This window comes from Pleurodeles waltl, chromosome 7 (assembly GCF_031143425.1).
Source record: "Pleurodeles waltl isolate 20211129_DDA chromosome 7, aPleWal1.hap1.20221129, whole genome shotgun sequence".
Taxonomy (NCBI): domain Eukaryota; kingdom Metazoa; phylum Chordata; class Amphibia; order Caudata; family Salamandridae; genus Pleurodeles; species Pleurodeles waltl.
In genome coordinates, this window is record NC_090446.1 from 1,552,140,642 (window position 1) to 1,552,164,057 (window position 23,416).

Sequence of the window (23,416 nt, forward strand, 5' to 3'; positions counted from 1 at the left end):
CCTTTGTCTAACTGTCTGGGAGTAATACACACTTTCTAAAAGTGACATTTTCAGAACTGTAAATTAAAATCAAACTTTATCATAAAAGAGGGCTTTAAATTACGTTTCTTTAGACCCCAAGCTTGACCTGTCTATCTACTTCCAAAGAAAAGTTCTCACTTATTAAACATAATAAGGTAACCCAGTGTTATCTGTTATCCCATGGGAGAGGTAGGCCTTGCAGTTGTGAAAAAGCTGATGTTACTATCTTTAAGGGGAGAGCGCTTTAACACTGGTTAGGTTTGCAGAGTCTTGAGGCCAAGAAAACCAAAATCAGCAAAAAATACAAGGGTGAAGGAGAAAGGTTTGGGAGACGTCCACCCTGAGGCTGACAGGTGTAACAATTGTCATGTAGTGATTTTTAAACAGATGAGTTACGGAAGCATTGCTAAAGTAGAGTGGCGTTTGGGCGGTCCCGATGGATATGGGGATATTCCAGATCCTCTGTAGATGAACGGGAAAGCCCTCTGTGTTTCTTTTACTCTTCGAACTCCACAGTCTGGTGGTGTCCTGGTTGTGGGTGCGTTGCACCTACAGAGATAGTGCGCACTGCAGGAGAAGTACAGTGCTTGTTGTGATGGCAGGAGCCAGCAAGCTGAGCCAATGGGCTTCCGTCAGGATGGGGGTGAAGTGATCATATTTCCTGGAGGAGACATACAGTGGCTGAGACTTCCCTTAAAGAATTGCAGTGTGGAATCTTGGAGGTCACAGGTCGTGCGTTACTGCCATGTAAATATGAGAGTACAAGGACTTGAACAGCAGTTCTGGAATTGATTTCTGGGAGAAAGAGTTTAATTTTCTTTCTTCTCCCTCCTCCCTCCACACTCCTCTCCCCCTCCTCACCCTCCCTCTTCACCCTCCCCTCTCTCCCTCCTCCCTTCACACTCCTCTCCCTCCTCTCCCTCCACACTCATCTCCCTCCACACTCTTCTCCATCCCCTCCCTCCCCTCTCTCCCTCCTCTCCCTCCTCCCTCCCCACTCCTCTCCCTCCCTTCCCTCCCTCCCTCCCTCCTCTCCCTCATCCCTCCACACTCCTCTCCCTCCCTCTTCTCCCTCCTCCCTCCACACTCCACACCCCTCCCTCTTCTCCCTCCCCTCTCTCCCTCCTCCCTCCACACTCCTCTCCCCTCCTCCTCCCCCTCTCTCCTCTCCCTCCTCCGTCCACACTCCTCTCTCTCCCTCCCTCCTCTCTTCCTCCTCCCCTCCTCCCTTCACGCTTCTCTCCCTTGCTCCTCTCCCTCCTCCCTCCACACCTCTCCCCCTCCCTCTCTCCACTCCCTCCCCTCTCTCCCTCCAAACTCCTCTCCCTCTGTCCTCTCCCTCCACACTACTCTCCCTCCCTCCTCTCCCTCCTCCCTCCACACTCCTCTCCCTCCCTCCTCTCCATCCTCCCTCCACACTACTCTCTCTCCCTCTTCTCCCTCCCTCCTCTCCCTCCTCCCTCCACACTCCTCTCCCTCCCTCCTCTCCCTCCACACTCCTCTCCCTCCTCCCTCCACATTCCTCTCCCTCCTCTCCCTCCTACCTCCACACTCCTCTCCCTCCCTCCTCACCCTCCCCTCTCTCCCTCCTCCCTCCACACCCCTCTCCCTCCCTCCTCTCCCTCCACACACCTCTCCCTCTCTCCTCCCCCTCCTCCCTCCACATTCCTCTCCCTCCCTCCTCTCCCTCCTCCCTCCACACTACTCTCCCTCCCTTCCCTTCCTCACTCCTCTCCCTCCTCCCTCCACACTCCTCTCTCTCCCTCGCTCCTCTCCCTCCACACCCCTCTCCCTCCCTCTTCTCCCTCCCTCCTCTCCCTCCTTCCTCCACACTCATCTCCCTCCCTCCTCTCCCTCCCTCCTCTCCCTCCTCCCTCCACACTCCTCTCCCTCCCTCCTCTCCCTCCACACTCATCTCCCTCCACATGCCTCTCCATCCCCTCCCTCCCCTCTCTCCCTCCTCTCCCTCTCTCCCTCCTCCCTCCACACTCCTCCCCCTCCCCCTCTCCCCCCTCCTCTCCCTCCTCCCTCCACACTCCTCTCCCTCCCCTCTCTCCCTCCTCCCTCCACACTCCTCTCTCTCTCCTCCCCCTCCTCCCTCCACACTCCTCTCCCTCCCTCCTCACCCTCCTACCTCCACACTCCTCTCCCTCCCTCCTCAACCTCCCCTCTCTCCCTCCTTCCTCCACACTCCTCTCCCTCCCTCCTCTCCCTCCACACTCCTCTCCCTCCTCCCTCCACACTCCTCTCCCTCCTCTCCCTCCTCCCTCCACATTCCTCTCCCTCCCTCCTCTCCCTCCTCCCTCCACACTGCTCCCCCTCCCCTCCTCCCTCTACATTCCTCTCCCTCCCTCCTCTCCCTCCTCCCTCCACACTCCTCTCTCTCCCTCCCTCCTCTCCCTCCACACCCCTCTCCCTCCCTCTTCTCCCTCCCTCCTCTCCCTCTCTCCTCTCCCTCCTCCCTTCACACTCCTCTCCCTCCTCTCCCTCCACACTCATCTCCCTCCACACGCCTCTCCATCCCCTCCCTCCCCTCTCTCCCTCCTCTCCCTCCTCCCTCCCCACTCCTCTCCTTCCCTTCCCTCCCTCCCTCCCTCCTCTCCCTCATCCCTCCACACTCCTCTCCCTCCCTCCTCTCCCTCCTCCCTCCACACTCCACACCCCTCCCTCTTCTCCCTCCCCTCTCTCCCTCCTCCCTCCACACTCCTCTCCCCTCCTCCTCCCCCTCTCTCCTCTCCCTCCTCCGTCCACACTCCTCTCCCTCCCTCCTCTCTTCCTCCTCCCTTCACGTTTCTCCCCCTTGCTCCTCTCACTCCTCCCTCCACACCTCTCCCCCTCCCTCTCTCCACTCCCTCCCCTCTCTCCCTCCTCCCTCCAAACTCCTCTCCCTCTGTCCTCTCCCTCCACACTACTCCCCCTCCCTCCTCTCCCTCCTCCCTCCACACTCCTCTCCCTCCCTCCTCTCCCACCTCCCTCCACACTCCGCTCCCTCCCTCTTCTCCCTCCCTCCTCTCCCTCCTCCCTCCACACTCCTCTCCCTCCCTCCTCTCCCTCCACACTCCTCTCCCTCCTCCCTCCACATTCCTCTCCCTCCTCTCCCTCCTACCTCCACACTCCTCTCCCTCCCTCCTCACCCTCCCCTCTCTCCCTCCTCCCTCCACACCCCTCTCCCTCCCTCCTCTCCCTCCACAACCCTCTTCCTCCCTCTTCTCCCTCCCTCCTCTCCCTCCTCCCTCCACACTCCTCTCCCTCGATCCTCTCCCTCCCTCCTCTCCCTCCTCCCTCCACACTCCTCTCCCTCCCTCCTCTCCCTCCACACTCATCTCCCTCCAAACGCCTCTCCATCCCCTACCTCCCCTCTCTCCCTCCTCTCCCTCTCTCCCTCCTCCCTCCACACTCCTCTCCCTCCCCCTCTCCCCCCTCCTCTCCCTCTTCCCCCCACACTCCTCTCCCTCCTCCCTCCACATTCCTCTCCCTCCCTCCTCTCCCTCCTCTCCCTCCTCCCTCCACACTACTCTCCCTCCCTTCCCTTCCTCACTCCTCTCCCTCCTCCCTCCACACTCCTCTGTCTCCCTCCCTCCTCTCCCTCCACACCCCTCTTCCTCCCTCTTCCCCCTCCCTCCTCTCCCTCCTCCCTCCACACTCCTCTCCCTCCCTCCTCTCCCTCCCTCCTCTCCCTCCTCCCTCCACACTCCTCTCCCTCCCTCCTCTCCCTCCACACTCATCTCCCTCCAAACGCCTCTCCATCCCCTACCTCCCCTCTCTCCCTCCTCTCCCTCTCTCCCTCCTCCCTCCACACTCCTCTCCCTCCCCCTCCCCCTCTCCCCCCTCCTCTCCCTCTTCCCCCCACACTCCTCTCCCTCCTCTCTCTCCCTCCTTCCTCCACACTCCTCTCTCTCTCCTCCCCCTCCTCCCTCCACACTCCTCTCCCTCCCTCCTCACCCTCTGACCTCCACACTCCTCTCCCTCCCTCCTCACCCTCCCCTCTCTCCCTCCTCCCTCCACACTCATCTCCCTCCCTGCTCTCCCTCCACACTCCTCTCCCTCCTCCCTCCACACTCCTCTCCCTCTCTCCTCTCCCTCCTCCCTCCACATTCCTCTCCCTCCCTCCTCTCCCTCCTCCCTCCACACTCCTCTCCCTCCCCTCCTCCCTCCACTTTCCCCTCCCTCCCTCCTCTCCCTCCTCCCTCCACACTCCCCTCTCTCCCTCCCTCCTCTCCCTCCACACCCCTCTCCCTCCCTCTTCTCCTTCCCTCCTCTCCCTCCTCCCTCCTCTCGCTCCCTCCTCTCCCTCCTCCCTCCACACTCCTCTCCCTCCTCTCCCTCCACACTCATCTCCCTCCACACGCCTCTCCATCCCCTCCCTCCCCTCTCTCCCTCCTCTCCCTCTCTCCCTCCTCCCTCCACACCTCTCCCCCTCCCTCTCTCCACTCCCTCCCCTCTCTCCCTCCAAACTCCTCTCCCTCTGTCCTCTCCCTCCACACTACTCTCCCTCCCTCCTCTTCCTCCTCCCTCCACACTCCTCTCCCTCCCTCCTCTCCATCCTCCCTCCACACTACTCTCCCTCCCTCTTCTCCCTCCCTCCTCTCCCTCCTCCCTCCACACTCCTCTCCCTCCCTCCTCTCCCTCCACACTCCTCTCCCTCCTCCCTCCACATTCCTCTCCCTCCTCTCCCTCCTACCTCCACAGTCCTCTCACTCCCTCCTCACCCTCCCCTCTCTCCCTCCTCCCTCCACACCCCTCTCCCTCCCTCCTCTCCCTCCACACACCTCTCCCTCTCTCCTCCCCCTCCTCCCTCCACATTCCTCTCCCTCCCTCCTCTCCCTCCTCCCTCCACACTACTCTCCCTCCCTTCCCTTCCTCACTCCTCTCCCTCCTCCCTCCACACTCCTCTCTCTCCCTCCCTCCTCTCCCTCCACACCCCTCTCCCTCCCTCTTCTCCCTCCCTCCTCTCCCTCCTTCCTCCACACTCCTCTCCCTCCTCTCCCTCCCTCCTCTCCCTCCTTCCTCCACACTCCTCTCCCTCCCTCCTCTCCCTCCACACTCATCTCCCTCCACATGCCTCTCCATCCCCTCCCTCCCCTCTCTCCCTCCTCTCCCTCTCTCCCTCCTCCCTCCACACTCCTCTCCCTCCCTCTTCTCCCTCCCCCTCCCCCTCTCCCGCTCCTCTCCCTCCTCCCCCCACACACCTCTCCCTCCCTTCTCTCCCTCCTCCCTCCACACTCCTCTCTCTCTCTCCTCCCCCTCCTCCCTCCTACCTCCTCTCCCTCCCTCCTCACCCTCCTACCGCCACACTCCTCTCCCTCCCTCCTCACCCTCCCCTCTCTCTCTCCTCCCTCCACACTCCTCTCCCTCCCTCCACACTCCTCTCCCTCCTCCCTCCACACTCCTCTCCCTCTCTCCTCTCCCTCCTCCCTCCACATTCCTCTCCCTCCCTCCTCTCCCTCCTCCCTCCTCCCTCCACACTCCTCTCCCTCCCCTCCTCCCTCCTCCCTCCACATTCCTCTCCCTCCCTCCTCTCCCTCCTCCCTCTACACTCCTCCCCCTGCCTCCTCTCCCTCCTCCCACCAAACCCCTCCCACTCCCTCTTCTCCCTTCCCTCTCTCCCTCCTCCCTCCACACTCCTCTCCCTCCACACTCATCTCCCTCCACACGCCTCTCCATCCCCTCCCTCCCCTCTCTCCCTCCTCTCCCTCTCTCCCTCCTCCCTCCACACTCCTCTCCCTCCCTCTTCTCCCTCCCCCTCCCCCCTCTCCCCCCTCCTCTCCCTCCTCCCCCCGCACTCCTCTCCCTCCCCCCTCTCCCTCCTCCCTCCACACTCCTCTCTCTCTCTTCTTCCCCTCCTCCCTCCACACTCCTCTCCCTCCCTCCTCACCCTCCTATCTCCACACTCCTCTCCCTCCCTCCTCACCCTCCCCTCTCTCCCTCCTCCCTCCACACTCCTGTCCCTCCCTCCTCTCCCTCCACACCCCTCTCCCTCCTCCCTCCACACTCCTTTCCCTCTCTCCTCTTCCTCCTCCCTCCACATTCCTCTCCCTCCCTCCTCTCCCTCCTCCCTCCACACTCCTCTCCCCCTCCTCCCTCCACATTCCTCTCCCTCCCTCCTCTCCCACCTCCCTCCACACTCCTCTCCCCCCTCCTCCCTCCTCCCTCCACATTCCTCTCCCTCCCTCCTCTCCCTCCTCCCTCCACACTCCTCTCCCTCCCTCCTCTCCCTCCTCCCACCAAACCCCTCCCCCTCCCTCTTCTCCCTCCCCTCTCTCCCTCCTCCCTCCACACTCCTCTCCCTCCCTCTTCTCCCTCCCTACTCTCCCTCCTCCCTCCACACTCCTCTCTCTCCCTCCACTCCCTCCTCCCTCCACACTCCTCTTCCTCCCTCCTCTCCCTGCTCCCTCCACACTCCTCTCTCTCTCTCCTCTCCCTCCTCCCTCCACATTCCTTTCCCTCCCTCCTCTCCTCCCTCCACAGTCCTCTCCCTCCCTCCCCTCCCTCCCCTCTCTCCCTCCTCCCTCCTCCCTCCACATTCCTCTCCCTCCCTCCCCTACCTCCCTCCTCTGCCTCCACACTCCTCTCTCTCCCTCCCTCCTCTCCCTCCTCCCTCCACACTCCTCTCCCTCCCTCCTCTCCCTCCTCCCTCCACAATCCTCTCCCTCCCTTCTCTCCCTCCTCCCTCCACATTCCTCTCCCTCCTACCTCCACACTGCTCTCCCTCCCTCCTCTCCCTCCGTCCTTCCTCCCTATCTCCTCCATCCTTTCGTTTACCCCACAGCCCCGTTGCTCATGTGCACAATGTATCATTGCAGAAGCGCGGTGTGTTGTTTCCTTAGCAGGATTGCGGGTGCTGTTGTACTCCGGGTGATACTGCGGGTGCTGTGGTATTACAGGTGCTGTGGTACTGCAGGTGCTGTTGTATTGCGGGTGCTGTTGTGCTGCGGGTGCTGTTGTACTGCGGGTGCTCTGGCACTGCAGGTGCTGTCGTACTGCGGGTGCTGTGGTATTACGGGTGCTGTGGTACTGAAGGTGCTGTGGTACTGCGGGTGGTACTGCGGGTGCTGTGATACTGCGGGTGGTACTGTGGGTGCTGTGGTATTACGGGTGCTGTGGTACTGAAGGTGCTGTTGTATTGCAGGTGCTGTGGTATTGCGGGTGCTGTGGTACTGCGGGTGGTACTGTGGGTGCTGTGGTATTACGGGTGCTGTGGTACTGATGTGCAGTGGTATTACGGGTGCTGATGTACTGCGGGTGCTGTGCTGTTACGGGTGCTGTTGTACTGTGGGTGCTGTGGTACTGCGGGTGGTATTGCGGGTGCTGTGGTATTGCGGGGGCTGTGGTACTGCGGGTGCTGTGGTACTGCGGGTGCTGTGGTATTACGGGTGCTGCGGTACTGCAGGTGCTGTGGTACTGCGGGTGCTGTGGTATTACGGGTGCTGATGTACTGCGGGTGCTGTGTTATTACGGGTGCTGTTGTACTGTGGGTGCTGTGGTACTGTCGGTGGTACTGTGGGTGCTGTGGTACTGCGGGTGCTGTGGTATTGCGGGTGCTGTGTGGTACTGCGGGTGCTGTGGTACTGCGGGTGCTGCGGTATTGCGGGTGATGTGTCGTACTGCGGGTGCTGTGGTACTGCAGGTGCTGTGTGGTACTGCGGGTGCTGTGGTACTGCGGGTGCTGCGGTATTGCGGGTGCTGTGTCGTACTGCGGGTGCTGTGGTACTGCAGGTGCTGTGTGGTACTGCGGGTGCTGTGGTACTGCAGGTGCTGTGTGGTATTGCGGGTGCTGTGGTACTGCGGGTGCTGTGGTACTGCGGGTGCTGTGGTATTACGGGTGCTGCGGTACTGCAGGTGCTGTGGTACTGCGGGTGCTGTGATATTACGGGTGCTGATGTACTGCGGGTGCTGTGGTATTACGGGTGCTGTTGTACTGTGGGTGCTGTGGTACTGTCAGTGGTACTGTGGGTGCCGTGGTACTGCGGGTGCTGTGGTATTGCGGGTGCTGTGTGGTACTGTGGGTGCTTTGGTACTGCGGGTGCTGTGGTACTGCGGTACTGCGGGTGCTGTGTGGTACTGCGGGTGGTACTGTGGGTGCTGTGGTATTACGGGTGCTGTGGTACTGATGTGCAGTGGTATTACGGGTGCTGATGTACTGCGGGTGCTGTGCTGTTACGGGTGCTGTTGTACTGTTGGTGCTGTTGTACTGCGGGTGGTATTGCGGGTGCTGTGGTATTGCGGGTGCTGTGGTACTGCGGGTGCTGTGTGGTACTGCGGGTGCTGTGGTACTGCGGGTGCTGCGGTATTGCGGGTGCTGTGTCGTACTGCGGGTGCTGTGGTACTGCAGGTGCTGTGGTATTACGGGTGCTGTGGTACTGAAGGTGCTGTGGTACTGAGGGTGCTGTGGTACTGCGGGTGGTACTGCGGGTGCTGTGATACTGTGGGTGGTACTGTGGGTGCTGTGGTATTACGGGTGCTGTGGTACTGAAGGTGCTGTTGTATTGCAGGTGCTGTGGTATTGCGGGTGCTGTTGTACTGCGGGTGGTACTGTGGGTGCTGTGGTATTACGGGTGCTGTGGTACTGATGTGCAGTGGTATTACGGGTGCTGATGTACTGCGGGTGCTGTGCTGTTACGGGTGCTGTTGTACTGTGGGTGCTGTGGTACTGTCAGTGGTACTGTGGGTGCTGTGGTACTGCGGGTGCTGTGGTATTGCGGGTGCTGTGTGGTACTGTGGGTGCTGTGGTACTGCGGGTGCTGTGGTATTGCGGGTGCTGTGTGGTACTGTGGGTGCTGTGGTACTGCGGGTGCTGCGGTATTGCGGGTGCTGTGTCGTACTGCGGGTGCTGTGGTACTGCAGGTGCTGTGATGCACGTGGCGGGTGATGACGCTTTTCCGCTCACTCTCATTCTCTGCATTTCCTTGCTCCATGTGTGCATTGTGAGTGGAATATCCTGGCCGCCCTGGGCTCCGGGCCTGTGTGGCGGTGGTTGTGGCCTCACCAGGGGAGGTCTCTGCCGCTCTCTGCCCTCATGGCACTGCCCTGGCTGCAAGCCTGCCCCCCCTTTCCCGGCCTGGCAGCACTGGCCGCACCACAGCAGACATCACAGACGATGAAACCAGAACTGGGGGTTCCAGCAGAGTCTGACGTCTGAGCCTCCCTCACTCACCAATATCCCTCATCAGAAGATTCCTCCTGCCGCCTTCCGTCCCCAGGGGCCTGGCAGCGCATCAGACAAGTGTTGTTAGCAACTTAAACGGAAATCCTTTTGGATCGGCCCAGGGAGGATGAGGGGCCGGAACTGTTCTTGGGAACGGTTGGGAAAGGGCTTGTGAGCCCTGCAGGGAAGGCACTGCGGGCGGAGTCTGAAAGAAGGTGCAGCCACCTTCTTGTCACGTCCAGCGTCTGATAGCGCTTCAAATGTATCCTAAGTGCAGCTCCTTTTTATGGGCTCTGGAAGGATGAGAGGCCTGACTTCTATCTGCATATGTTTTTCGTAGCTCTCCCTTCAAGCTGCTCTCGGGTACGCGTTCATGTCTGTACAGCTTTGCTGTCATTCGTCCGGGCGCTTTGACTACATGGTGCCCCCTTTATTGTAGGCCCCCTCCACTCTCATCCTGGATCCTCTCTCCATCTGCTTCCCTCACCTGCCCCTTCCGTGTTACCCTTTACCAAGCACCATGTGTGCTTTCTGCCTGCCCTCTGCATTGCTTCCCTTCGCTCCTTGATTCCACCCTCTGCATTGCTTCCCCTCGCTCCTTGATTCCACCCTCTGCGTTGATTCCCCTCGCTCCTTGATTCCGCCCTCTGCGTTGCTTCCCCTCGCTCCTTGATTCCACCCTCTGCGTTGCTTCCCCTCGCTCCTTGATTCCGCTCTCTGCGTTGCTTCCCCTCGCTCCTTGATTCCACCCTCTGCGTTGCTTCCCCTCGCTTCTTGATTCCGCTCTCTGCGTTCCTTCCCCTCGTTCCGTGATTCCACCCCCTCGCTCTTTGATTCCACCCTCTGCATTGCTTCCCCTCGCTCTTTGATTCCACCCTCTGCGTTGCTTCCCCTCGCTCCTTGATTCCGCCCTCTGCGTTGCTTCCCCTCGCTCCTTGATTCCGCTCTCTGCGTTGCTTCCCCTCGCTCCTTGATTCCGCTCTCTGCGTTGCTTCCCCTCGCTCCTTCATTCCACCCTCTGCGTTGCTTTCCCTCGCTCCTTGATTCCGCTCTCTGCGTTGCTTCCCCTCGCTCCTTGATTCCACCCCCTCGCTCCATGATTCCGCTCTCTGCGTTCCTTCCCCTCGTTCCGTGATTCCACCCCCTCGCTCTTTGATTCCACCCTCTGCGTTGCTTCCCCTCGCTCTTTGATTCAACCCTCTGCGTTGCTTCCCCTCGCTCCTTGATTCCACCCTCTGCGTTGCTTCCCCTCGCTCCTTGATTCCACCCTCTGCGTTGCTTCCCCTCGCTCCTTGATTCCACCCTCTGCGTTGCTTCCCCTCGCTCCTTGATTCCACCCTCTGCCTTGCTTCCCCTCGCTCCTTGATTCCACCCTCTGCGTTGCTTCCCCTCGCTCCTTGATTCCGCTCTCTGCGTTGCTTCCCCTCGCTCCTTGATTCCACCCTCTGCGTTGCTTCCCCTTACTCCTTGATTCCACCACCTGCATTGTTTCCCCTTACTCCTTGATTCCACCCTCTGCGTTGCTTCCCCTTACTCCTTGATTCCACAACCTGCATTGTTTCCCCTTACTCCTTGATTCCACCCTCTGCGTTGCTTCCCCTCGCTCCTTGATTCCACCCTCTGCCTTGCTTCCCCTCGCTCCTTGATTCCACCCTCTGCGTTGCTTCCCCTCGCTCCTTGATTCCACCCTCTGCGTTGCTTCCCCTCGCTCCTTGATTCCACCCTCTGCGTTGCTTCCCCTCGCTCCTTGATTCCACCCTCTGTGTTGCTTCCCCTCGCTCCTTGATTCCACCCTCTGCGTTGCTTCCCCTCGCTCCTTGATTCCACCCTCTGCCTTGCTTCCCCTCGCTCCTTGATTCCACCCTCTGCGTTGCTTCCCCTCGCTCCTTGATTCCACCCTCTGCGTTGCTTTCCCTCGCTCCTTGATTCCACCCTCTGCATTGCTTCCCCTCGCTCCTTGATTCCGCCCTCTGCCTTGCTTCCCCTTACTCCTTGATTCCACCCTCTGCGTTGCTTCCCCTCGCTCCTTGATTCCGCTCTCTGCGTTGCTTCCCCTCGCTCCTTGATTCCACCCTCTGCGTTGCTTCCCCTTACTCCTTGATTCCACCATCTGCATTGTTTCCCCTTACTCCTTGATTCCACCCTCTGCGTTGCTTCCCCTTACTCCTTGATTCCACCATCTGCATTGTTTCCCCTTACTCCTTGATTCCACCCTCTGCGTTGCTTCCCCTCGCTCCTTGATTCCACCCTTCATGATGCTTCCTTTGTTCTGTGATTCCAACCTCCGTGTTGCTTTCCTTGCTCTGTGATTCCACCCTCTGCGTTGCTTCCCGGGGTAGGCTCAGCAACTCAGAGAGCTCACAGAAGACAAGGCAGAGCACACAGGAGTCCCACAGGACGGGGACAAGAAAGTTGCAAAAAACAGCTGTGACGTCACCTGCCTGGCCTGGCCACTCAGATGCTCCCAGAGTTCCCTGCCAACCTTGAATCCAAGATGGCAAAACCCAGGGACCCTCTGGAGGAGCTCTGAATAGCCCCCTGTAGAAAAATACCATCTTGCCTGGCATGTTACCCCAATTTTTACATGTATGTAAGTTTGTTTTTGCCTGTCTCACTGGGGTTTTGCAAGCCAGGACCCCAGTGCTCATAGTTTGTGGCCTGAATGTGTGTAACTGTGTAGTGACTAACTGTCTCACTGAGTCTCTGCTAACCAGAACCTCAGTGTTTATGCTCTCTCTGCCTTTAAAAATGTCACTGCAGGCTAGTGACCATTTTTACCAATTCTAATTGGCACACTGGAACACCCTTATAATTCCCTAGTATATGGTACTGAGGTACCCAGGGTATTGGGGTTCCAGGAGATCCTTATGGGCTGCAGCATTTCTTTTGCCACCCATAGGGAGCTCTGACAATTCTTACACAGGCCTGCCACTGCAGCCTGAGTGAAATAACGTCCACGTTATTTCACAGCCATTTTTCACTGCACTTAAGTAACATATAAGTCACCTATATGCCTAGCCTTCACTTGCTGAAGGTTAGGTGCAAAGTTACTAAGTGTGAGGCACCCTGGCACTAGCCAAGGTGCCCCCATATAGTCCAGGGCCATTTCGCCAGACTTTGTGAGTGCGGGGACACCATTACACGCGTGCACTACACATAGGTCACTACCTATATGTAGCTTCACAATGGTAACTCCGAATATGGTCATGGAATTGTCTCCCAGGCCAAATCTGGTATAGGGGTGTGTAGGAGGCTGGACTGGCTTGTAGTGAGTACCAAGGGGTACTTACACCTTGAACCAGGCCCAGGTATCCCTTATTAGTGTATAGGGTGTCTAGCAGCTTAGGCTGATAGATAATGGTAGCTTAGCAGAGCAGCTTAGGCTGAACTAGGAGACGAGTGAAGCTCCTACAGTACCACTTAGTGTCACTTGCACAATATCATAAGGAAACACAATACACAGATATACAAAAAATAAAGGTACTTTATTTTAATGACAATATGCCAAAGTATCTCAGAGTGTACCCTCAGTATGAGGATAGCAAATATACACAAGATATATGTACACAATACCAAAAATATGCAGTATAGTCTTTGAAAACAGTGCAAACAATGTGTAGTTAGAATAGGATGCAAAGGGGACACATAGGCATAGGGGCAACACAAACCATATACTCCAAAAGTGGAATGTGAACCACGAATGGACCCCAAACCTATGTGACCTTGTAGAGGGTCACTGGGACTATTAGAAAATAGTAAGGGTTAGAAAAATAGCCCACCCCAAGACCCTGAAAAGTGAGTGCAAAGTGCACTAAAGTTCCCCAAAGGACAAAGAAGTCGTGATAGGGGAATTCTGCAGGAAAGACACAAACCAGCAATGCAACAACGATGGATTTCCAAATGAGGGTACCTGTGGAACAAGGGGACCAAGTCCAAAAGTCACAAGCAAGTCGGAGATGGGCAGATGCCCAAGAAATGCCAACGGTGGGTGCAAAGAAGCTGCTACTGGACAGTAGAAGCTTAGGATTCTGCAGGAACGACAAGGGATAGAAACTTCCCCTTTGGAGGATGGATCCTGCACGCCGTGGAGAGTTGTGCAGAAGTGCTTTCCTGTGGAAATACAGCCAATAAGCCTTGGTAGCTGCAAATCGTGTGGTAAGGGTTTTTGCGTGCTGCTGTGGCCCAGGAAGGACCAGAATGTCGCCAATTGTGTCTGGGGACAGAGGGGGCGTAGAGCAAGACAAGGAGCCCTCTCAGCAGCAGGTACCACCCGCAGAAGTGCCAGAACAGGCACTTTGAAGAAGAGTGAAACGGTGCTCACCTGAAGTTGCACAAAGGAGTCCCACGCCGCCGGAGGACAACTTAGAAAGTCGTGCAATGCAGGTTAGAGTGCCGTGGACCCAGGCTTGACTGTGCACAAAGAATTTCCGCCGGAAGTGCACAGAAGCCGGAGTAGCTGCAAAAGACACGGTTCCCAGCAATGCAGTCTGGCGTGAGGAGGCAAGGACTTACCTCCACCAAACTTGGACTGAAGATTCACTGGACTGTGGGAGTCACTTGGACAGAGTTGCTGGAATCAAGGGACCTCGCTCGTTGTGCTGAGAGGAGACCCAGAGTACCAGTAATGCAGTTCTTTGGTGCCTGCGGTAGCAGGGGGAAGATTCAGTCGACCCACAGGAGATTTCTTCGGAGCTTCTAGTGCAGAGAGGAGGCAGACTACCCCCACAGCATGCACAAGCAGGAAAACAGTCGAGAAGGCGGCAGGATCAGCGTTACAGAGTTGCAGTAGTCGTCTTTGCTACTTTGTTGCAGTTTTGCAGGCTTCCAGCGCGGTCAGCAGTCGATTCCTTGGCAGAAGGTGAAGAGAGAGATGCAGAGGAACTCTGATGAGCTCTTGTATTCGTTATCTAAGGAATTCCCCAAAGCAGAGACCCTAAGTAGCCAGAAAAGAGGGTTTGGCTACTTAGGAGAGAGGATAGGCTAGCAACACCTGGAGGAGCCTATCAGAAGGAGTCTCTGATGTCACCTGCTGGCACTGGCCACTCAGAGCAGTCCAGTGTGCCAGCAGCACCTCTGTTTCCAAGATGGCAGAGGTCTGGAGCACACTGGAGGAGCTCTGGACACCTCCCAGGGGAGGTGCAGGTCAGGGGAGTGGTGACTCCCCTTTCCTTTGTCCAGTTTCGCGCCAGAGCAGGGCTAAGGGGTCCCTGAACCGCTGTAGACTGGCTTATGCAGAAATGGGCACCATCTGTCCCCATGAAAGCATTTCCAGAGGCTGGGGGAGGCTACTCCTCCCCTGCCTTCACACCTTTTTCCAAAGGGAGAGGGTGTAACACCCTCTCTCTGAGGAAGTCCTTTGTTCTGCCTTCCTGGGCCAAGCCTGGCTGGACCCCAGGAGGGCAGAAACCTGTCTGAGGGGTTGGCAGCAGCAGCAGCTGCAGTGAAATCCCTGAAAAGGCAGTTTGGCAGTACCCGGGTCTGAGCTACAGACCCGTGGGATCATGGGATTGTACCAACAATGCCAGGATGGCATAGAGGGGGCAATTCCATGATCTTAGACATGTTACATGGCCATATTCGGAGTTACCATTGTGAAAGTACACATAGGTAGTGACCTATGTGTAGTGCACGCGTGTAATGGTGTCCCCGCACTCACAAAGTCCGGGGAATTTGCCCTGAACGATGTGGGAGCACTCTGGCTAGTGCCAGGGTGCCCACACACTAAGTAACTTAGCACCCAACCTTTACTAAGTAAAGGTTAGACATATAGGTGACTTATAAGTTACATAAGTGCATTGAAAATGGCTGTGAAATAACGTGTGCATTATTTCACTCAGGCTGCAGTGGCAGGCCTGTGTAAGAATTGTCAGAGCTCCCTATGGGTGGCAAAATAAATGCTGCAGCCCATAGGGATCTCCTGGAACCCCAATACCCTGGGTACCTCAGTACCATATACTAGGGAATTATAAGGGTGTTCCAGTAAGCCAATGTGAATTGGTAAAATTGGTCACTAGCCTGTTAGTGACAATTTGTAAAGAGAGAGCATAACCACTGAGGTTCTGGTTAGCAGAGCCTCAGTGAGACAGTTAGGCATCACACAGGGAACACATACATATAGGTCACAAACTTATGAGCACTGGGGTCCTGGCTAGCAGGGTCCCAGTGACACATGACAAACATACTGAAAACATAGGGTTTTCACTATGAGCACTGGGCCCTGGCTGGCAGGATCCCAGTGAGACAATGAAAACACCCTGACATACACTCACAAACAGGCCAAAAGTGGGGGTAACAAGGCTAGAAAGAGGCTACTTTCTCACACAACCCCCCCCCCCAAACGAAGGACAATAAGGCTAACCTTGGCCAGTTGAGACTTTATTGTCTAAGTGGTGATAAGTAGAGAGTAGCTCTGCAATAGACTGGTTACTCCCTTTATCATCCACTATATGGTTACTTCCCTGTGGGGATGTAAACCACCCTGTTTGAAGTTTTTTAGCTAAGCAACAATGTGAAGATGTATTTTCAGAGTTTCTATCAGTAAGTTTTAGTTTAGAGCAGTGAGAATTATCCACTGAACCTATTAGTAATGATGGAAATGCCAGACAGGGATGCTGTCTCAGTAAAGCCATAGCTGGGCAAAAACTTTGTCCATATGGCTGGAAGAGAGAACATGGATGCTGTTTCTCTTTAGTTGGAGCAGGGCAGGGATGCTGTCCTATGAGCTCCACACTAGGGCAGAGATGCTGTCCTAAGTGTTGTGAGGTAGTGCAGGGTTTCTGCACTAAAGTTTCTCTGGGAGGGTTGGAGGGATGCTCCATGGTAACTAAAATGGTGCTCTTTTTCTCACCAATGTTAGTTATCCCACAGAGAGGTACTTCCACCTCAGGGAGTACAGTTTTGCCAACTGATGATTCCCTTGGAACAGGTGCCACCCCAGGAGAGGTTTCTCCCACCACAGGAATGGTATCCTGAATGGTAGGGTGGTTAGGGGATACTGTGATACCCCTTTTACCTGTTGTTGGAGATGGGATCCTGAGTTTTCAGGCCTTCTCTCCTTTGCTTTTTCATTTCAGTAGAAATGAGAGGGAAAAATTCCTCTGGGATGCCCAGCATGGCTGCATGGGCATACAACTATACATCAGCCCAACCTGAGGCCTCTAGGTCATTACCTAAGAGACAGTCTACAGGTAAGCTAGGTGATACCACCACCTGCTTAGGGCCAGTAACTCCACCCCAATTAAACTGAATTATAGCTAAGAGAAGAAACTTAGTGGAGTTATGGACATCAATAATCTTATACTGTTGTCCAATGATGTGTTGTTCAGGATGCACTAGGTTTTCAATCACCAAAGTGATACTGGCACCTGTGTCTCTGTAGGCCAAGGCCTCAACACCATTTATTGAAACTGTCTGCCTGTACTTATCCATTGTAAGGGGACAAGCAGCCAGTGTGGCAAGGCCAATGCCACTAGGTGTGACAGAAACTGTCTTGGGACTGACTACCCCAGTTTCTACTATGGACCCATAAGTGAACCCAACTACACCCTTAACTTGACTGTTGCCAGCAGTCCCACCACTAGTACCACTACTGCTAGGGGCACTAGAGCTTGATGTATTAGTGGTGGTAGGCTCAGGGGGTTTACCTGGACAGGACTTATCCCTTGGCCTATGGCCTCTGTTTTTACACACAAAGCACCAAGGCTTTTTAAATTGTGTAGGTTGAGAAGAAGAGGAAGAATTTGTTTTATCCCCACCCCCTGAAGAGTATTTAAGATTTGAAGTGGGATCTTTGTCTTTACCCTTATCCCCATGCTTATCTTGAGATTTTTCACCATATTTCTTCTTATTGTTCTCTTTGTCACCCCCTGTATGAACTTTTTTGTTCACCCTTGTTCTGACCCATTTGTCTGCCTTCTTTCCCAATTCCTGGGGAGAGGTCAGATCAGAGTCCACCAAGTACTGGTGCAACAAATCAGACACACAATTATTAAGAATATGCTCTCTCAGGATCAAGTTATACAGGCTGTCATAATCAGTAACTTTACTGCCATGTAACCACCCCTCCAAGGCCTTCACTGAATGGTCAACAAAATCAACCCAGTCTTGTGAAGACTCCTTTTTGGTCTCTCTGAACTTTATCCTGTATTGTTCAGTGGTTAAGCCATAACCATCCAGGAGTGCATTCTTAAGAACTGTAAAATTATTCGCATCACTTTCTTTCACAGTAAGGAGCCTATCCCTACCTTTTCCACTAAATGATAGCCATAGGATAGCAGCCCACTGCCTTTGAGGGACATCCTGTACAGCACAGGCCCTCTCAAGTGCAGCAAACCACTTGTTAATGTCATCCCCCTCCTTATAAGGGGGAACTATCTTGTGCAGATTCCTTGAATCATGCTCTCTTGCCGGATGACTATGGGGAAAACTGCTGCTGCCACCATGGGTTTCTAAACCCAATTTCTGTCTTTCCTTCTCTACTTCTAAGGTCTGTCTATCCAAATCCAGCTGTTGCTTTTTAAGCTTCAGTCTGGTTTGTTCCACCCTCAACTTATTGAGTTCCCTTTCTAACAATCTGTCATCAGGGTTGGTGGGAGGGACATTCCTAGACACAGACGTATGGTGAGAATGGACAGAAGGAGACCTGTCCCTTACAGAGGGCACCCTAACAGCTTGGCTAACAGAAACATCAGTTCTACAATGGTGAGAAGGAATACTCTTGCTATGATGTGAGACTACACTATCTGTATGGTGTGACTCTACATCAGTACCAACTATGCTAGACTGTCTAGTAATGGGCAGGCTGGGAAGTTTCTTTCCTGAATCTTTTACTGGGGGAGTCCCTGGATCAGATTGGGAACCATTTGCTACTTTTTCAACAGATGGGGCCCCTTTGGCCTTATCTTGTTCAAAAAGCATGTTAAGCAACAATTCCAAAGAAGGATTCTTCCCTACACTCAAACCTCTTTCTACACAGAGACTCCTTGCTCCTTTCCAGCTAAGGTGGTCATATGCAAGTTTGGACAGATCAACAGCTTGGCCTGTGCCAGACATTTTTAGAAAGAGTTTAAGTGACAGAAAAAGTGAAAAGAAAATTCAGAACTTTTAGAAAAACAGAAAAAAAACTTTTTAAACTTTTTAAGAACTTTTAGAAAGTTTAGAAGTACTTTTCAGCACTTTGGAAAGAAGTGAAAAGAAGAAATGCAAAACTTTTTAGCTATGTGTACACACACTGAACTTGTTTTGTATATTTTTCTCTTATGAAAAGTACAATGACAAGAGTGGTAAGTAGTCTCAAAGCACTGATCCCACCGCTGCACAACCAATGTAGGAGGCTGGACTGGCTTGTAGTGAGTACCAAGGGGTACTTACACCTTGCACCAGGGCCAGTTATCCCTTATTAGTGTATAGGGTGTCTAGCAGCATAGGCTGATAGATAATGGTAGCTTAGCAGAGCAGCATAGGCTGAACTAGGAGACGAGTGAAGCTCCTACAGTACCACTAGTGTCACTTGCACAATATCATAAGAAAACACAATACACAGATATACTAAAAATAAAGGTACTTTATTTTTATGACAATATGCCAAAGTATCTCAGAGTGTACCCTCAGTATGAAGATAGCCAATATACACAATATATATGTACACAATACCAAAAATATGCAGTATAGTCTTAGAAAACAGTGCAAACAATGTATAGTTCCAATAGGATGCAATGGGGACACATAGGGATAGGGGCAACACACACCATATACTCCAAAAGTGGAATGTGAACCACAAATGGACCCCAAACCTATGTGAGCTTGCAGAGGGTCGCTGGGACTATTAGAAAATAGTAAGGGTTAGAAAAATAGCCCACCCCAAGACCCTGAAAAGTGAGTGCAAAGTGCACTAAAGTTCCCCAAAGGACAAAGAAGTCGTTATAGGGGAATTCTGCAGGAAAGACACAAACCAGCAATGCAACAACGATGGATTTCCAAACGAGGGTACCTGTGGAACAAGGGGACCAAGTCCAAAAGTCACAAGCAAGTCGGAGATGGGCAGATGCCCAAGAAATGCCAATGGTGGGTGCCAAGAAGCTGCTACTTGACAGCAGAAGCTTAGGATTCTGCAGGAACGACAAGGGCTAGAAACTTCCCCTTTGGAGGATAGATCCCTGACACCGTGGAGAGTTGTGCAAAATTGTTTTCCTGTGGAAATACAGCCAACAAGCTTTGCTAGCTGCAAATCGTGCGTTAAGGGTTTTTGCATGCTGCTGTGGCCCAGGAAGGACCAGTATGTCGCCAATTGTGTCTGGGGACATAGGGGGCATCGAGCAAGACAAGGAGCCCTCTCAGAAGCAGGCAGCACATGCAGAAGTGCCAGAACTGGCACTACGAAGAGGAGTGAAACGATGCTCACCCGAAGTTGCACAAAGGAGTCCCACGCCGCCGGAGGACAACTTAGAAAGTCGTGCAATGCAGGTTAGAGTGCCGTGGACCCAGGCTTGGCTGTGCACAAAGGATTTCCACCGGAAGTGCACGGAAGACGGAGTAGCGGCAAAAGACGCGGTTCCCAGCAATGCAGTCTAGCGTGGGGAGGCAAGGACTTACCTCCACCAAACTTGGACTGAAGAGTCACTGGACTGTTGGAGTCACTTGGACAGAGTTGCTGAGTTCAAGGGACCTCGCTCGTCGTGCTGAGAGGAGACCCAGGGGACCGGTAATGCAGTTCTTTGGTGCCTGCGGTTGCAGGGGGAAGATTCCGTCAACCCACGGGAGATTTCTTCGGAGCTTCTAGTGCAGAGAGGAGGCAGACTACCCCCACAGCATGCACCACCAGGAAAACAGTTGAGAAGGCGGCAGGATCAGCGTTACAGAGTTGCAGTAGTCGTCTTTGCTACTTTGTTGCAGTTTTTCAGGCTTCCAGCGCGGTCAGCAGTCGATTCCTTGGCAGAAGGTGAAGAGAGAGATGCAGAGGAACTCTGATGAGCTCTTGCATTCGTTATCTAAGGAATTCCCCAAAGCAGAGACCCTAAATAGCCAGAAAAGAGGGTTTGGCTACCTAGGAGAGAGGATAGGCTAGCAACACCTGGAGGAGCCTATCAGAAGGAGTCTCTGACGTCACCTGCTGGCACTGGCCACTCAGAGCAGTCCAGTGTGCTGGCAGCACCTCTGTTTCCAAGATGGTAGAGGTCTGGAGCACACTGGAGGAGCTCTGGACACCTCCCAGGGGAGGTGCAGGTCAGGGGAGTGGTCATTCCCCTTTCCTTTGTCCAGTTTCGCGCCAGAGCAGGGCTAAGGGGTCCCTGAACCGGTGTAGACTGGCTTATGCAGAAATGGGCACCATCTGTGCCCATGAAAGCATTTCCAGAGGCTGGGGGAGGCTACTCCTCCCCTGCCTTCACACCTTTTTCCAAAGGGAGAGGGTGTAACACCCTCTCTCTGAGGAAGTCCTTTGTTCTGCCTTCCTGGGCCAAGCCTGGATGGACCCCAGGAGGGCATAAACCTGTCTGAGGGGTTGGCAGCAGCAGCAGCTGCAGTGAAACCCCTGAAAAGGCAGTTTGGCAGTACCCGTGTCTGAGCTACAGACCCGTGGGATCATGGGATTGTACCAACAATGCCAGGATGGCATAGAGGGGGCAATTCCATGATCTTAGACATGTTACATGGCCATATTCGGAGTTACCATTGTGAAGCTACAAATAGGTAGTGACCTATGTGTAGTGCACGCGTGTAATGGTGTCTCCGCACTCACAAAGTCTGGGGAATTTGCCCTGAACGATGTGGGAGCACTCTGGCTAGTGCCAGGGTGCCCACACACTAAGTAACTTAGCACCCAACCTTTACTAAGTAAAGGTTAGACATATAGGTGACTTATAAGTTACATGAGTGCAGTGAAAATGGCTGTGAAATAATGTGTGCGTTATTTCACTCAGGCTGCAGTGGCAGGCCTGTGTAAGAATTGTCAGAGCTCCCTATGGGTGGCAAAAGAAATGCTGCAGCCCATAGGGATCTCCTGGAACCCCAATACCCTGGGTACCTCAGTACCATATACTAGGGAATTATAAGGGTGTTCCAGTATGTCAATGTGAATTGGTAAAATTGGTTACTAGCCTGTTAGTGACAATTTGTAAAGAGAGAGCATAACCACTGAGGTTCTGGTTAGCAGAGCCTCAGTGAGACAGTTAGGCATCACACAGGGAACACATATATATAGGTCACAAACTTATGAGCACTGGGGTCCTGGCTAGAGGGGCCCAGTGACACATAACAAACATACTGAAAACATAGGGTTTTCACTATGAGCACTGGGCCCTGGCTGGCAGGATCCCAGTGAGACAGTGAAAACACCCTGACATATACTCACAAACAGGCCAAAAGTGGGGGTAACAAGGCTAGAAAGAGGCTACTTTCTCACAGGGTGCCAATCCCATGCATCACCTTGGCTCAACTATTGACTGCTGGGTACTGCCAAACCAGCTCTCTGTGGTTTTCTCTGCAACTAACGCTGCTGCCACCCAACAGACAGGGATCTGCCCTCCTGGGGTCTGGGCAGCCCAGTCCCAGGAAAGCAGAACAAAGAATTTCCTCTGAGAGAGGGTGTTACACCCTCCCCCTTTGGAAATAGGTGTGAAGGGCTGGGGTGGAGTAGCCTCTCCCAGCCTCCGGAAATGCTTTGAAGGGCAAAGATGGTGCCCTCCTTGCATAAGCCATTCTACACCGGTTTAGGGAACCCCCAGTCCCTGCTCTGGCATGAAACTGGACAAAGAAAAGGGGAGTGACCACTCCCCTGTACATCTCCACCCCAGGTGTGGTGCCCAGAGCTCCTCCAGTGTGTCCCAGAACTCTGCCATCTTGAATCCAGAGGTGTCAGGGAACTCTGGAGGCCTCTGAGTGGCCAGTGCCAGCAGGTGACGTCAGAGACCCCTCCGGATAGGTGCTTACCTTTCTCTGTAGCCAATCCTCTGAGGGCTATTTAGGGTCTCTCCTGTGGGTATCTCACCAGATAACGAATGCAAGAATTCACCAGAGTTTCTCTGCACCCCTCTCTATGTCTTATGCCAAGGATCGTCCGCTGACTGCTCTAGGACGCCTGCAAAAGTGCAACAAAGTAGCAAGAAGACTACCAGCGACATTGTAGCGCCCAATCCTGCCAGCTTTCTCGATAGTTTCCTGGTGGTGCATGCTCTGGGGGCTGCCTGCCTTCACCCTGCACTGGAAGCCATGAAGAAATCTCCAGTGGGTTGACAGAATCTTTCCCCTGCCAACGCAGGCATTAAACTTCAGCGTCACAGGTACTCTGGGACCCCTCTCATCCTGACGAGCGTGGCCCCTGGAGCACAGGTGGTGGACCCAAGTGACCCAGACTGTCCAGTGGTCCAGCTGCCCAAATTTGGTGGAGGTAAGTCCTTGCCTCCCCTCTCGAGACAGTAATCCTGTGCACCGCATGAACTGCAGCTACAAGGGCTTCTGTGCACATTTCCAAGGAATCCTTCATGCACAGCCAAGCCTAGGTCCCCAGCACTCTGTCCTGTGATGCTCAGCTCCCTGAGTTGATCTCCGGTGTTGTGGGACCCTCTTTTGCAGTGTTGAAAAGACCGCCGTGCTCAGTTTTCTTGAACCCGTGTTGAAGGACTTCTGCGGGTGCTGCCTTCTTGTGCATGGGCTCTCTGTGTTGCTGAGGGCCCCCTCTGTCTCCTCTCCCAAGTGGCGACATCCTGATCCTTCCTGGGCCCGGGCAGCACCCTTTTTCTTCAACTGTGACCTTTGCAGGTAGCAAGGCTTGTTTGAAGTCTTTCTCCAAAGAAAGAACTCTACATCCTCCAGCACGCTGTGCGACATCTTCTGACCAAAGGAGAAGTTCCTGGCTTCTTCCGTTGATGCAGAATCTTCAGCTTCTTCCATCTGGAGGCAGCTATTTTGCTCCTTCATCCTGGGTTTCCTGGGCTCCTGCCCCTCCGGACACTTTTGTGACTCTTGGACTTGGTCCCCTTCCTTTACAGGTCCTCAGATCCAGGAATCCGTCTTCAGTGCTTTGCAGTCAGTTGTTGTCTTTGCAGAATCTTCTATCACAAGTTTAGTGTGTTTCTGGGGTAGTAGTATCACTTTACTCCTACTTTTCAGGGTCTTGGGGTGGGGTATCTTGGACACCCTTAGTGTTTTCTTACACTCCCTGCGAACCTCTACACACTACACTAGGCCTGGGGTCCATTTGTGGTTCGCATTCCACTTTCTTCGTATATGGTTTGTGTTGCCCCTAGACCTATTGCA